At 42.6% G+C, this 15,588-nt stretch overlaps 1 protein-coding gene and 2 pseudogenes across 3 annotated transcripts in view; all 3 read right to left on the reverse strand.

Annotated features, from left to right (window-relative positions):
* The window catches only part of LOC147374915 (UDP-glucuronosyltransferase 1A9-like), a 128,125-nt gene that overhangs the window by 47,999 nt on the left and 64,538 nt on the right, over nucleotides 1-15,588 (reverse strand). The gene's annotated exons all lie outside the window — the stretch shown is intronic.
* LOC147374921 (UDP-glucuronosyltransferase 1A3 pseudogene) lies at nucleotides 4,931-5,922 on the reverse strand (annotated as a pseudogene). The gene has a single exon (XR_015155145.1). The product of XR_015155145.1 is annotated as a UDP-glucuronosyltransferase 1A3 pseudogene (transcript).
* On the reverse strand, nucleotides 10,151-13,347 carry LOC147374922 (UDP-glucuronosyltransferase 1A3 pseudogene; annotated as a pseudogene).

A 15,588-nucleotide genomic window follows, 5' to 3' on the forward strand; every position in this document is an offset into this window, starting at 1 on the left:
AGTGCATTTGGACACTTACAAATGACATATAAAAGTTGAACTCAAAATGGATCAAAAACATAAATGTAAGACTGAACACTATAAAACTCTTAGACAAAGACATATGACAACATTTCACTATCTTGTATTTGGTGAAGATTTCTTGAAAATTACAACAAAGCATAGCTCATAAAAAAACAACACATTGGACTTTGAAAATTTTTAAGTGCATGTATTAAAAGATATTATCAACAGAGTACAAAGGCAAACCATAGAATGGAAGAAAATATTTACAAATCATATATCTGATAAGGGATTAATATATCCAGAATATATAGAGAACTCCTATAACTCAACAACAACAAAAAGATTTGATTCAAAAATGGACAAAGGACTTAGACATTTCTTGAGAGAATATGTGCAAATGACTAATGAGCAATGAAAAAGATGCTCAATATCATTAATCACTAGGGAAATCAGATCACCTTACACCATTAGGAAACTGATCATTTAAAAAAAAAAAAACAGAAAACAGGTCTTGAAGAAAATGTGGAAAAATTAGAACCCTCATGTACTGGGAATGTTATGGTGATGGGAATGTAAATGGTGTAGCACTGGTACCTCAATGTAATGTACAAGTGTAATGTACAATGTGTAATGTACAATGTAATGTACATCCCATCTGTGTAATGATGATGGGAATGTAAAGGGTGTAGCCACTGTGGACATAGTATGGAAGGTCCTCAAAAAATTAAGAACAGAAATACCAGGTGATCCATCCATTCCACTTCTAGGTATACACAGAAAAAAAACATTGAAAAAAGTCTCAAAAAGGTATTTGTACATCCATATTCATAGCAGCATTATGCACAACTATAGAAGGGAAAGCAACCCTTTCATTGGCAGATAAACAGATAACAAGTTTGGTCTAGCTATATAATGGAATATTATTTGGCCTTAAAAAGGAAAGAAATTCTGACAACATGATTGAACCTAGAGGACAAGATACTAACGGAAATATGTCAGTATCAAATATGAAAATATTGTATGACTCCACTAATATGAGGTACCTAGAGAAGTCAAACTTATAGAGACAGGAAGTAAAATGGTGGTTACTACAGACTATGGAGTGTGGGAAACTGCAGAGATGTTGTTTAAGGGGTATACAGTTCCAGCTTTTCAAGATGAAGAGTTCTGGAAAATGGTTGTACAACAATATGACTGTAATTAACACTACTAAACTGTACACTTGAAAATGGTTAACAGGGCAAATCTTATGTTAGAGGTATTTTATCACAATTTAACATTGTTAAAAAGCGAATTTTATGAGGAAACACAGCAGGCATAAACCTGTGTGCAACAACCCAGCAGCTATATGTTAAAGTAAAAACTATTAAAAATTCCAAAAGCAAATTGAGCAAAATTCAGTTAAATGAAGATATATTTTAAGACATGATTTTCAGAATTGGGCACATTGAGCTTTCTTTAATAAAAAAAATTGAAAATGTACATCTTTGGACTTATCTATGAAACATTATGTGTGTGTGTGTGTGTGTGCACACGCTAAGTCACTCACTTGTGTCTGACTCTTTGCAACCCCATGGACTGTAGCCTGCCAGGCTCCTCCATCTATGGGATTTTCCAGGCAAGAGTGCTGGAGTGGATTGCCATTTCCTTCTCCAGGGGATCTTCCCGACCCAGGAATTGAACCTGGGTCTCCCGCATTGTGGGCAGACGCTTTACCGTCTGAGCCACCAGGGAAGCCCTAATATGCCATAGATATGATTCAAAAGTGGCACTTTCCAGTGCAGTGTTTTGGGGTAAAATGTAGCTCCCCAAAAAGGCTACTGTCAGTATCTATATCACCATGATGATCTCTATTTGCCTTCTGCCTCTCTGGGATGCTCTTCTAAATCATCAGGTGGGTCTGATCCAGGCTCCTTTCAGAATATTGTTTATTCCCTGGGTCTTAGAGTGTGTGAGATTTTGTGTGCACCCTTTGAAAGTGGAGTCTCTATATCCTATAGTTCCTTGGCTCTCCAAGCGGAGGAGGCACAGTATAATCAAGACCAATACACCTGGGCAGATGATCCACATATAGAGGATAATTATAATTGCTGAGGCTTTCCCTAAGGAGTAAAGCCTATGAACCCACACTGAGCCTCCCAGCTTGGGGTCCAGAACCAGGAAGAAGAGCTCCCAGAATACTGGGCTTGGAAGGCCAGTGGGGCTTACTTTTACTTTCAGGAGAGTCATATATGACTGAGCGACTTCACTTATGCCATATTAGCCTTAGGACCCAGCCCCACCCATCAGCCTGTCAACACCAGTACTGTGTTGCCTCAAGTATAGGAGATAGTTGAGTGGAGACACAAACTGGCTCACTAACAGGACGACTGTCTTAAGACTTGCTGAGATCCCAGCTACCTGGGACATGGACTCATCCACCAGAAGCCCCAGGACCTGGCCCTGTCCTCCAGGGGGCCCAGGGTGTGGAATCACCTACTAGTGCACTAGCTCCAGCCCAGGGAACTCTGGGCCGCAGTCCACCCTCCAGCATGCTGACACCAGGTCCATCCCCCAGGCCTTACAGCAAGACACTCCGGGACCCAGTAACCAGCGTGTCACCATTAGATATATATGGAGAGACAGATACGGCCACAACAGAGGAGCACCCGAATGCAAAAAGCAAGCATTAACAGACATAAAAAGAGAAGTTGACAGCAAACAACCATATTAGTGTACTTTAAAATTCCACATACATTAATAGACACGTCATTCAGATAGAAAATCAATAAGGGAACACTGGCCTTAAACAACACATTAGATCACTTAGATTTAATCAACATACATAGACGATTCCATCCAAAAGCAGCAGTAAACACATTCTTTTCAAGGGAACATGGAACGTCCCCCGGGATAGATCACATGTAAGGCCACAAAACAAGTCTCAGCAGATTTAAGAAGACTGAGATCACATCAAGCACATTTTCCAATCATGACGTTATGAAACCAAAACTCAACTACAAAGAAAAAACTGGAAAAACACAAACACATGGAGGGTAACCCATGTACAACAACCAATCAATGGGTCACTGAAGAAATAACAAAGGAAATTAAAAATAACCCATGTACAACAACCAATCAATGGGTCACTGAAGAAATAACAAGGGAAATTAAAAATAACCCATGTACAACAACCAACCAATGGGTCACTGAAGAAATAACAAAGGAAATTAAAAATAACCCATGTACAACAACCAATCAACGGGTCACTGAAGAAATAACAAGGGAAATTAAAAATACTTGGAAACAAATGAAATTGAAAACTCAATAGTCCAAAATCTGTGGGAAACAACAAAAGCAGTTCTAAGAAGGAGGTTTATAGCAATACAAGTGTACATCCAGAAATAAGAGAAATCTCAAATACATAACCTAACCTTATACCAAAAGTAAATAAAAGAATATATGAAATCCAAGACAGTATACAGAAAAAAATACAAATAAGAGCTGAAATATAAAAGCTAAGTGAAATGAAGAACTCTTTCTTTGAAAAAATAAAATTGATACACCTCAATTTTCTGAAACTTCATCCAGATATATCAGGAGAAAAAGAGAGACGGTCAAAGTAAATCAAATCAGAAATGAAACAGAGAAGGCACAACCAACACCACAAAAATGTAAAGGATCATAAGATCTTTTTGTGAACAACAACAAACCAAAAAATGAACAAGTAGCAGACATGGACAGATTCCTAGAAATGCACAATCTCCCAAAGCTGAACCAGGAAGAAACAGAAAATAGCAACAGTCTAATTATTGTTCAATTAGTATAAAAAGATTCAACAAAAAATGAAAAAAACCAAAAACATTAAGAGACCAAAAGTCGTGAAAGTTAATATAAATTCACTGCATGTGACATAGATGGGCAAAATCATGATTAACTTGGTGGGTTAAGAAACAACTGCCCCCAAGAATCTTATTTCAATTAAACCCAAATATTCAGGGTTAACATAAGAAGACTCTGAAACTATGGGGAAAGCAGTAATTCCCATAATGGAAACTTGGGGTAGGGCGGACTGAGCTGGGGTAAGTTTGGTGATGTGGTCAGAATGCTTCCTCTTTGAGACTCGGTTCTCGGCATCACTGTCGCCAGCGCCACTGTGCTCTTAGGCTCAGCTTTACCTCCTCTCCAGCCCCCACCACTAGCCTTGATGACCCCAGTGTCCCAAGTGAAGATCTACATGACATGCAGTCCAACGCTGTATGACACCACGGTTTTCTCCAGACACCAATACCTAGTCAGAAGACTTCTGGTGAGCACAGCTCCATCTCTGAAAAGCTGGGTCTATTATTCCTTTCTGTGATCACAGAGAGCCCAAATTCTCTATCCAGCATTGTCTCACTTCCACTTAATTTATCTGACCTCTCTGAAACTTCTGTCTCCTTTGGGTGTCAGGTCTCCTGTGATCACACCTGTCTCTTCCGAGACAAAACCACTAAGGATTATCAGGTCAGTAAATGCAGGTGGCCAGTTCTCTCATCCTTCAGTTGAATACCTCAGTGAAAAATCCCTGATGGATGGATTCACAGCTCAAGTTCTCTGCTTCTACTCATCTGGATAAAATTTCACACAGTTATAACAGTACCTTTACAAAGGACAATCATGGTTGAGTCACACCATTTCTTACCAACCTATTATTGCCATTACCTCTGCCTCTCATTCCTCTCAAAGACTATTACAAACTTTTACTACACTACTGGACATACTTTAACAACTTATCTCACCAAAAATTGCTAGAAGGACATTGAAAGTTAGAAATCTTTAGAAAGATCAGTAGATAAGAAAGAACCTGGAAGTAAGTTTTTTTAAAAATATATGTATTTCACTAGGGAATTCTCTGCTGGACCAGGTTTGCATTCCAAGCGCGCACTGCCAAGGGCTTGAGTTCAATCCCTGGCAGGTGGACTAGAATCCCACAAGACGTGTGGCAAGGCATAAAAAGTTTTCTTAATTTTTTTCATTAAAAATAATGTGTTCCACTTGAAACATTGATTGAATAAAAGCAGCAGTACAGACCTGAGATAACTGTTTCCTGTTGCCACAGTTGATGCCCCCAATGAACACCATGTTGGGCATGATCGGCCGTGGGTAGTCCATCACAAAGTCTCCTCTGAACAGCCACACAGACGCAGAGCCAAAAATCTCCCCCAGCGACACCTCTCTCTGAAGAAGCTCAGAGGCCATACGAGCATAAGGAGCGAAAGAAAAATGGCAAAGGTACTTCAGGGTCAGAGGATAGAGCATGTTCTTGACCCTTTGGAAGAATGTCATGTGGTCTGAATTCCTTGTTAAAAACTTAGGAACATAAGAGAAAGGGTTTGGGCATGCTGCGCCCTCAACATCTAAGTCACAGGGAAGGAAACGCAAGAAAAACACAGCAGGAATGGACAGGTACTTAGCCAGCACTGCCCCGCAGGGGTAAACAGGGTCCGTTAAAACCACATCGAAGGAACTGGCATTCAGGTCTCTGATCAGGTCCTTGTTATACAGCAGTGCCTCACAAGACCTTGCAAAGACCACAGATGCATTTTTGGTAGCTTCAATAGTTTTCCAAAACATGGTTAGAAAATTCACTCTTTCAAAAAACATATTAAAACTGCCCATCAGGAAGTAATTAAAATCGTCCTGGGTGTACGGAATGGCATAGGTTTTCTTGATGAAAAAGTCCTCTGCCTTGACGCGCACATTGACCTCTGGAGCAACGACCACTGCTTGGTGACCTCTGGCATGGAGCTCCCGCACGGCCTCCCGCATGCTGAGCCAGTGGCTGCCCTCCATGGGGGCCACCAGCACCTTCCCAGCCTCGGCCCATCGTCTGACGCACAGACAGAGCAGGAGTCCAGCCAGCACCTGCCGCCGAAGCTGCAGTCCCAGGGCCATCTCCACACAAACCAGAAGTTACTGATTCTCTGGTGGGGCTGTGCTGCCTATATTTGTTCCCTTATCTTTATTTTATCATCAAGTCACTTAAGCAAATTGCATGTCATTGGAAGGTGGTGTGCCCTCTATACATTAATCATTATAAGGTAAGTCTATGCCTTTTTTTCATCACCTCTGGTTACACCTTGTGGGAAAGATCCCTTCCCCTTATCTTGGAAAAACTCCTATGACTCTGCTACTTGCTCTGGGGAGCATTCTAGTTCACTCGCTCGCTCTTCATCCAAGACCCAGAGCAAGGCTGTGTCGGCAGAATCCCTTGGTCACCTCCAACCTTTCTTCTAATCAACTTCTGTTGGGCTGGACTGAACTCTAAGCGGTTACCTGCGCCCCAGCCCCCACCCAGATCTTCTGCTGATTTTGACCTTATCTGAGAATTCTTTAAACTCTTTTACCCCAATTCATTGGTGAATTTGGAGCACATCCAGGGAAATACATGATATTCCTAAGACAGCTTTCTCTCAGTAGGGAGGGGACACTGGCTGTCAATTTTTCTCCTGGTCCACCCTGGGACACCTACTGCAATGTTCAGGGGAGAGTCTTTTGATTGGAGCAGATGTCAAATATAGAAACACCTGCAGTATAATGGCTGTTGGACAATTTTGTAGCTACTTCATGGAATAAGAGCTACTGTAATCTAAAAGTATCAGTGGGCAAGATAACCCTTAGCAATGACACACGGGGGTCAGAGAGGGCCAGCCCCCAGTGTCAGCTCACCCTAGGACAGGAGCGAGCACTCTCCCGGCCTCAGAGAAGGCTCTCTGAGTTTCTCTTATGATGCTGCTGATGTTAATCTTCCAACACTCTATTTAGGAACTGGGGTGTACATGAATCTGGACCCCAGTACACCATATACTCTGTGTTCAGATTTTTCTCCAAGGTCATTTACAGACCTAAGTCCTGATAAGGATAGATTCTTCAGAACTGAGGGGCTCCTGAATTTGTGGGAGCCTTCTCAGGTGGGGCCTGTGCAACAGATTGTGTCTCAGGCCCATGATGTAGCCCTGCTACAGAGACTGATGCCCACATGTGCTCAGCAGGACACGACATCTCCGTGTCCTGTCCACCCTGGGGGTGATAGGGGCAGGCTCCCTGTGCTGCCCAGTGATCTCTCTCACTGAGCACCCTTTATGCATACATCAGTTCAGATCAGTTCAGTCGCTCAGTCGTGTCCAACTCTTTGCGACCCCATGAACCACAGCACGCCAGGCCTCCCTGTCCATCACCAACTCTCAGAGTCCACCCAAACCCATGTCCATTGAGTTGGTGATGCCATCCAATCATCTCATTCTCTGTCATCACCTTCTCCTCCTGCCCTCAATCTTTCCCAGCATCAGGGTCTTTTCAAATGAGTCAGCACTTTGCATTAGGTGGCCAAAGTACTGAAGTTTCAGCTTCAACATCAGTCCTTCCAATGAATATTCAGGACTGATTTTCTTTAGGATTGACTGGTTGGATCTCCTTGCATTCCAAGGGACTCTCAAGAGTCTTCTCCAACACCACAGTTGAGAAGCATCAATTCTTCAGTGCTCAGCTTTCTTTATGGTACAACTCTCCCATCCATACATGACTATTTCAAATACCATAGCTTTGACTAGACGGACCTTTGTTGACAAAGTTATGTCTCTGCTTTTTAATATGCTGTCTAGGTTGATCATAGCTTTTCTTCCAAGAAGCGAGCGCCTTTTAATTTCATGGCTGTAGTCAACATCTGCAGTGATTTTGGAGCCCAGAAAAATAAAGTCAGCCACTGTTTCCATTGTTTCCCCATCCATTTGCCATGAAGTGATGGGGCTAGATGCCATGACCTTAGTTTTCTGAATGTTGAGCTTTAAGCCAACTCTTTCACTCTTTTCTTTCACTTTCATCATGAGACTTTTCAGTTCCTCTTTGTTTTCTGTCATAAGGGTGGTGTCATCTGCATATCTGAGGTAATTGATATTTCTCCTGGCAATCTTGATTCTAGCTTGTGCTTCATCCAGCCCAGCGTTTCTCATGATGTACTCTGCACCTAAGTTAAATGAGCAGGGTGACAATATACAGCCTTGACATACTCTTTTCCCTATTTGGAACAAATCAGCTGTTCCATGTCCAGTCCTAACTGTTGCTTCTTGACCCGCATACAGATTTCTCAAGAGGCAGGTCAGGTGGTCTGGTATTCCCATCTCTTGAAGAGTTTTCCACAGTTTATTGTGATTCACACAAAGTCTTTGGCATAGTCAATAAAGCAGAAGTAGATGTTTTTCTGGAACTTTCTTGCTTTTTCAATGATCCAACAGATGTTGGCAATTTGATCTCTGGTTCCTCTGCTTTTTCTAAATCTAGCTTGAACATCTAGAAGTTTATGGTTCATGTACTACTGAAGCCTTGCTTGCAGAATTTTGAGCATTACTTTGCTAGGATGTGAGATGAGTGCAATTGTGCGGTAGTGTGAACATTCTTTGGTATTGCCTTTCTTTGGGACTGGAATGAAAACTGATTTTTTCCTGTTACGCCCACTACTGAGTTTTCCAAATTTGCTGGCATATGGAGAGCAACACTTTCATAGCATCATCTTTTAGGATTTGAAATAGCTCAACTGGAAATCCATCACCTCCTGTAGCTTTGTTCGTAGTGATGCTTCCTAAGGCTCATTTGACTTCACATCCAGGATCTCTGGCTCTAGGTGAGTGATCACACCATCATGGTTATCTGGGTGATTAAGATCTTTTTTGTGTAGTTCTTCTGTGTATTCTTGCCACCTTTTCTTAATATCTTCTGCTTCTGTTAGGTCCATACCATTTCTGCCCTTTATTGAGCCCATCTTTGCATGAAATGTTCTCTTGATATCTCTAATTTTCTTGAAGATATCTTTAGTCTTTCCCATTCTATTCTTTCCCTCTATTTCTTTGCATTGATTGCTGCAGAAGGCTTGCTATTCTTTGAAACTCAGCATTCAGATGGATATATCTTTCCTTTTCTCCTTTTCCTTTAGCTTCTCTTCTTTTCTCAGTCCATGGAATTCCCCAGGCCAGAAAACTGGAGTGGGTAGCCTTTCCCTTCTCCCAGGGATCTTCCCAATCTTGGGATCAAACCGAGGTCTCCCATATTGCAGGTGGATTCTTTACCAGCTGAGCCACTAGAAAAGCCCAATCTAGCTCTGTACACCCCCACATTTTTCTCCAGACACCAACTCCTGGTCAGAAGACTTCTGGTCAGCACAGCTCCATCTCAGAAAAGCTGGATCTGTTATTCCTTTCTCTGATCATAGAGAGCCCAACTTCTCTGTCCAGCATTATTTCATTTCCACTTAATTTATTTGACCTCTCTGAAACTTGTTTCCTCTGGGTGTTAGGTTTCCTGTGATCACACCTCAATCCCTTCCAAGACAAAACCACTAAGAATTATCAGGTCAATAAATATATTTTGCCAGTTCTCTCATCCTTCATTTGAAGACCTCAATGTAAAATCCCTTATGGATGGATTCATAGCTCAAGTTCTCTGCTCCTACTAAGCTGAAGAAAGTTGCACAACAGTTACAACAGTACCTTTACAAGGGACAATCATGGTGGAATCACACCATTTCTTGTCAACCTGTTACTGAACATAATCTCTGCCTCTCCTTCCTCTCAAAGTGAAAGGAAAGTGAAATTAGCTCAGTCGTGTCCAACTCTTTGCACCCCATGGATTGTCAGGACTGTAGCCTGTAGCCTGTCCATGGACATCTCCAGGCCAGAATACTGAAGTGGGTGGCCGTTCCCTTCTCCAGACGGTATTCCCAACCCAGGGATCAAACCCAGGTCTCCCACATTGCAGGCAGATTCTTTACCATCTGATCCACCAGGGAAGCCCCAGAATACTAGAGTGGGTAGCCTATCCCTTCTCCATCAGATCTTCCTGACCCAGGAATCAAACTGGAGTCTCCTGCATTGCAGGTGGATTCTTTACCAGCTGAACTAACAGGGAAGCCCCCTCAAAGACCATCACAAACTTTTACTACACTACTTGAGGCATTTTAACAACTTATGTCACCAAAGACTACCAGAAGGAATTTGAAGGTTAGACTCTTTAGAAAGAACAGTAGATAAGAAAGAAGCTGGAAATAAGTTGTTTCCTAAAAATACATTTCACTTGGGAATTCCCTGGTTGACAAGTGGTTAGGACTCCAAGTGTTTACTGCCAAGGGCTTGGGTTAAATCTCTGGTGGGTGAACTAGGATCCCATAAGATGTGAAGCATGGCATAAATTTTTTTAAAATTTTTTCATTGAAAATAATGTGTTCCACTTGGAACACTGATTGAACAAAAGCAGCAGTACAGACCTGAGATAATGGTTTCCTGTTGCCACAGTTGAAACCCCCAATGAACACCATATTGGGCATGATCTGCCATGGGTTGTCCATCACAAAGTCTCCTCTGTACAGCCACGCAGATGCAGAGCCAAAAATCTCCCCCAACAACACCTCTCTCTGAAGAAGCTCAGAGGCCATATGTGCATAAGGAGTGAAAGAAAAATGGCAAAGGTACTTCAGGGTCAGAGGGTAGAGCAAGTTCTTGACCCTTTGGAAGAACGTCAAGTGGTCTGAATTCCTTGTTAACAACTTAGGAACATAAGAGAAAGGGTTTGGGCATGCTGCGCCCTCAACATCTAAGTCACAGGGAAGGAAACGCAGGAAAGACACAGTGGGAATGGACAGATACTTAGCCAGCACTGCCCCGCAGGGGTAAATAGGGTCCGTTAAAACCTCATCGAAGGAACTGGCATTCAGGTCTCTGATCAGGTCCTTGTTATAAAACAGTGCCTCACAAGACCTTTCAAAGGCCAAAGACAGATTTTTCGTAGCTGTCATAGTTTTCCAAAACAGTGTTAAAAAATGCACTCTCTCAAAAAACATATTAAAACTGCCCATCAGGAAGTAATCAAAATCATCTGGGTGTATGGAATGGCATAGGTTTTCATGGTGAAAAAGTCCTCTGCCTTGATGTGAACGTTGACCTCCGGAGATAGGACCACTGCCTGGTGACCTCTGGCGTGGAGCTCCTGCACGGCCTCCTGCATGCTGAGCCAGTGGCTGCCCTCCGTGGGGGCCACCAGCACCTTCCCAGCCTCGGCCCATTGCCCGACACACAGACAGAGCAGGAGTCCAGCCAGCACCTGCCACCGAAGCTGCAGTCCCAGGGCCATCTCCACACAAACCAGAAGATGCTCCGTCGCTGGTGGGGCTGTGCCACCTATATTTATTCCCATATATTTATCTTATCATCAAGTCACTTAAGCAAAATGGCATGTCATTGGAAGGCGCTGAGCCCTCTGAACATTAATCATTACAAGATAAATCTATGCCCATGTTTCATCACCTCTGGTTTCACCCAAAAAAAGATCACTCCCCCTTATCTTGGAAAAACTCCTCTGACCTACTGCTTCCTCTGGGGAACATTCTAGTTCACTCTCTTGTTCTTCATCCAAGACCCAAAGTAAGGCTGTGCCTGCCCATTCCCTTGATCACCTCCTACCTCTCTGCTAACCATTTCTCTGGGGCTGGACTGAACACTGAGGAGTCACCTCTGCCCCAGTCCCCACCCAGAACCTCTGCTGAATGTGACCTTATCTGGGAACTCTTTAAACTCTTTCTCCCCATTCATGAGTGAACTCAGAGCACCTCCAGGGAGATATTAATACATGACATTGCTATGATAGCTTTCTCTTAGCAGATAGGGGATGCTCATTGTCCATTTTTTCCTGTTCAACACTGAGACACCTCTTGCAATGTTCAGGGAAGAGTCTATTGGGACAGCTGTCAAACATCCAAATATCTGGAGAGATCCTTAAGAAAGAGAGCTGAAGAGTTGGTTAATTCTGTTTCCACTTCATGGAATTAGAATTGCTGTTATCTAAAGTGTCAGTGATTAGATTGCTTAGTTTCTGTGATTATGGTTTCAGTCTGTCTGCCCGCTGATGCCCTCTCTCAGTGCCTACCATCTTACTGGGGTATCTCTTAACTTGGATGTGGGGTGTCTCTTCATGGCTGCTCCAGCAAAGTGCAGCCACTGCTCCTTACCTTGGAGGTGGGGGACGTGGAGAATCTCTTCTCAAAATTATCTCCAATCTAATCACATGGACCACAGCCTTGTCTAACTCAATGAAAACTAAGCCATGCCTTGTAGGGCCACCCAAGATGGATGGGTCTTGGTGGAGAGTTGTGACAAAATATGGTCCACTGGAGAAGGGAATGGCAAACCACTTCAGTATTCTTGCCTTGAGAACCCCATAAACAGTATGAAAAGGCAAAATGATAGGACACTGAAAGAGGAACTCCCCAGGTCAGTAGGCACCCAATATGCTACTGGAGATCAGTGGAGAAATAACTCCAGAAAGAATGAAGAGATGGAGCCAAAGCAAAAACAACACCCAGTTGTGGATGGGACTGGAGATAGAAGCAAGGTCCGATGCTGTAAAGAGCAATATTGCATGGGAACCTGGAACGTTCAGTTAAGTTCAGTTCAGTCACTCAGTCGTGTCCAAATCTTTGCAACCCCATGAACCGCAGCGAGCCAGGCCTCCCTGACCATCACCAACTCCCGGAGTCCACCCAAAGCCATGTCCATAGAGTCAGTGATGCCATCCAACCATCTCATCCTCTGTTGTCCCCTTCTCCTCCCGCCTTCAAACTTTCCCAGCATCAGGGTGTTTTCCAATGAGTCAGCTCTGTGCATCAGGTGGCCAAAATATTGGAGTTTCAGCTTCAACATCAGTCCTACCAAAGAACACCCAGGACTGATCTCCTTTAGGATGGACTGGTTAGATCTCCTTGCAGTCCAAGGGACTCTCAAGAGTCTTCTCCAACACCACAGTTCAAAAGCATCAATTCTTCTGCTCTCAGTTTTCTTTGTAGTCCAACTCTCACATCCATACATGACCACTGGAAAAACCATAGCATTGACTAGATGGACCTTGGTTGACAAAGTAATGTCTCTGCTTTTTAATATGCTGTCTAGGTTGGTCATAACTTTCCTTCCTAGGAGTAAGCGTCTTTTAATTTCATGGCTGCAGTCACCATCTACAGTGATTTTGGAGCCCAGAAAAATAGCCACTGTTTCCCCATCTATTTGCCATGAAGTGATTGGACCAGATGCCATGATCTTAGTTTTCTGAATGTTGAGCTTTAAAGCCAACTTTTTCACTCTCTTCTTTCGCTTTCATCAAGAAGCTCTTTAGTTCTTCACTTTCTGCCGTAAGGGTGGTGTCATCTGCATGTCTGAGGTTATTGATATTTCTCCCAGCAACCTAGATTCCAGCTTGTGCTTCCTCCAGCCCAGCGTTTCTCATGATGTACTCTGCATATAAGGTAAATAAGCAGGGTGACAATATATACAGCCTTGACATACTCCTTTCACTATTTGTAACCAGTCTGTTGTTCCATGTCCACTTCTAACTGTTGCTTCCTGACCTGCATATAGGTTTCTCAAGAGGCAGGTCAGGTGGTCTGGGATCCCATCTCTTTCAGAATTTTCCAAAGTTTATTGTGATCCACATAGTCAAAGGCTTTGCCATAGTCATAAAGCAGAAATAGATGTTTTTCTGGAACTCTCTTGCTTTTCCTATGATCCAGCAGATGTTGGCAATTTGATCTCTGGTTCCTCTGCCTTTTCTAAAACCAGCTTGAACATCTGGAAGTTCATGTCCATGAATCAAGGCAAATTGAAAGTGGTCAAACAGGAGATGGCAAGAGTGAATGTCAACATTTTTTGGAATCAGCGAACTAAAATGGACTGGAATGGGTGAATTTAACTCAGATGACCATTATGTCTACTACTATGGGCAGGAATCCCTTAGAAGAGATGGAGTATCCATCACAGTCAACAAAAGAGTCTGAAATGCAGTACTTGGATGCAATCTCAAAAACGACAGAATGATCTCTGTTCATTTCCAAGGCAAACCATGCAATATCACAGTAATCCAAGCCTATGTTCCAACCAGTAACGCTGAAGAAGCTGAAGTTGAATGGTTCTATGAAGACCTACAAGACCTTCTAGGACTAACACCCAAAAAAGATGTCCTTTTCATTATAGGGGACTGGAATGCAAAAGTAGGAAGTCAAGAAATACCTGGAGTAACAGGTAAATTTGGCCTTGGAGTACAGAATGAAGCAGGGCAAAGGCTAATAGAGCTCTGCCAAGAGAACACACTGGTTATAGCAAACACCCTCTTCCAACAACACAAGAGAAGACTCAACACATGGACATCACCAGATGGCCAACACTAAAATCAGATTGATTATATTCTTTGCAGCCAAAGATGGAGAAGCTCTATATAGTCAGAAAAAACAAGACTGGGAACTGACTGTGGCTCAGATCATGAACTCCTTATTGCCAAATTCAGACTGAAATTTAAGAAAGTCGGGGAAACCACTAAACCATTCAGGTATGACCTAAATCAAATCCCTTATGATTATACAGTGGAAGTGAGAAATAGATTTAAGGGATTAGATCTGATAGATAGAGTGCCTGATGAACTATGGATGGAAGTTCGTGACATTGTACAGGAGATAGGGAGCAAGACCATCCCCAAGAAAAAGAAATGCAAAAAAGCAAAATGGCTGTCTGGGGAGGCCTTACAAATAGCTGTGAAAAGAAGAGAAGTGAAAAGCAAAGGAGAAAAGGAAAGATATAAGCATCTGAATGCAGAGTTCCAAAGAATAGCAAGGAGAGATAAGAAAGCCTTCCTCAGCGATCAGTGCAAAGAAATAGAGGAAAACAATAGAATGGGAAAGACTAGAGATCTCTTCAAGAAAATTAGAGATACAAAGGGAACATTTCATGCAAAGATGGGCTCGATAAAGGACAGAAATGGTATGGACCTAACAGAAGCAGAAGATATTAAGAAGAGGTGGCAAGAATACACAGAAGAACTATACAAAAAAGATCTTCACGACCCAGATAATCACGATGGTGTGATCACTGACCTCGAGCCAGACATCCTGGAATGTGAAGTCAAGTGGGCCTTAGAAAGCATCTCTACAAACAAAGCTAGTGGAGGTGATGGAATTCCAGTTGAGCTATTTCAAATCCTGAAAGATGATGCTGTGAAAGTGTTGCTCTCAATATGCCAGCAAATTTGGAAAACTCAGCAGTGGCCACAGGACTGGAAAAGGTCAGTTTTCATTCCAATCCCAAAGAAAGGCAAAGCCAAAGAATGCTCAAACGGTCAGTTTTCATTCCAATCCCAAAGAAAGGCAAAGCCAAAGAATGCTCAAACTACCACACAGTTGCACTCATCTCACATCCTAGCAAAGTAATACTCAAAATTCTCCAAGCCAAGCTTCAGCAATACGTGAACCATGAACTTCCAGATGCTCACGCTGGATTTAGAAAAGGCAGAGGAACCAGAGATCAAATTGTCAACATCTGCTGCATCATCAAAAAAGCAAAAAAGTTCCAGAAAAACATCTATTTCTGCTTTATTGACTATGCCAAAGCCTTTGACTGTGTGGATCACAAAAAACTTTGGAAAATTCTGAAAGAGATGGTAATCCCAGACCACCTGACCTGCCTCTTGAGAAACCTATATGCAGGTCAGGAAGCAACTGTTAGAACTGGACATGGAACAACAGACTGGTTCCAAATAGGAAAA

The sequence above is a fragment of the Bos grunniens genome, chromosome 3 (genome assembly GCF_055505025.1).
Source record: "Bos grunniens cultivar Pamir isolate PY7600 chromosome 3, Bosgru_T2T1.0, whole genome shotgun sequence".
Lineage (NCBI taxonomy): Eukaryota > Metazoa > Chordata > Mammalia > Artiodactyla > Bovidae > Bos > Bos grunniens.